At 39.0% G+C, this 241-nt stretch overlaps 1 pseudogene; it reads left to right on the forward strand.

The window, feature by feature from the left end:
* The window catches only part of LOC119592441, a 103,182-nt pseudogene that overhangs the window by 20,652 nt on the left and 82,289 nt on the right, over positions 1-241 (forward strand).

Consider the following 241-nt stretch of genomic DNA (forward strand, 5'->3'; position numbering starts at 1 on the left):
GCAATCTTTTGTTCAGTTGGACAATGCCATCCTACCTGTTGTGGCAGCGGCAAAAATCAGATGGCCACATTGGTTATCAAGCCCAAAGGTTTTATGAATGATGCCCCTTACCAAGTATGTAAACATTGTGAACAACTACCAGATGTTTCATTAGCATCTGCTACTGTTAATTCTGGGTAGAGAAATTCAGTAGCACATGGCATATTATTGTATAAATTTCTTCGGTTTCTCAAACATCCTT

Source organism: Penaeus monodon, chromosome 30, assembly GCF_015228065.2.
Source record: "Penaeus monodon isolate SGIC_2016 chromosome 30, NSTDA_Pmon_1, whole genome shotgun sequence".
In the NCBI taxonomy this organism is placed as follows: domain Eukaryota; kingdom Metazoa; phylum Arthropoda; class Malacostraca; order Decapoda; family Penaeidae; genus Penaeus; species Penaeus monodon.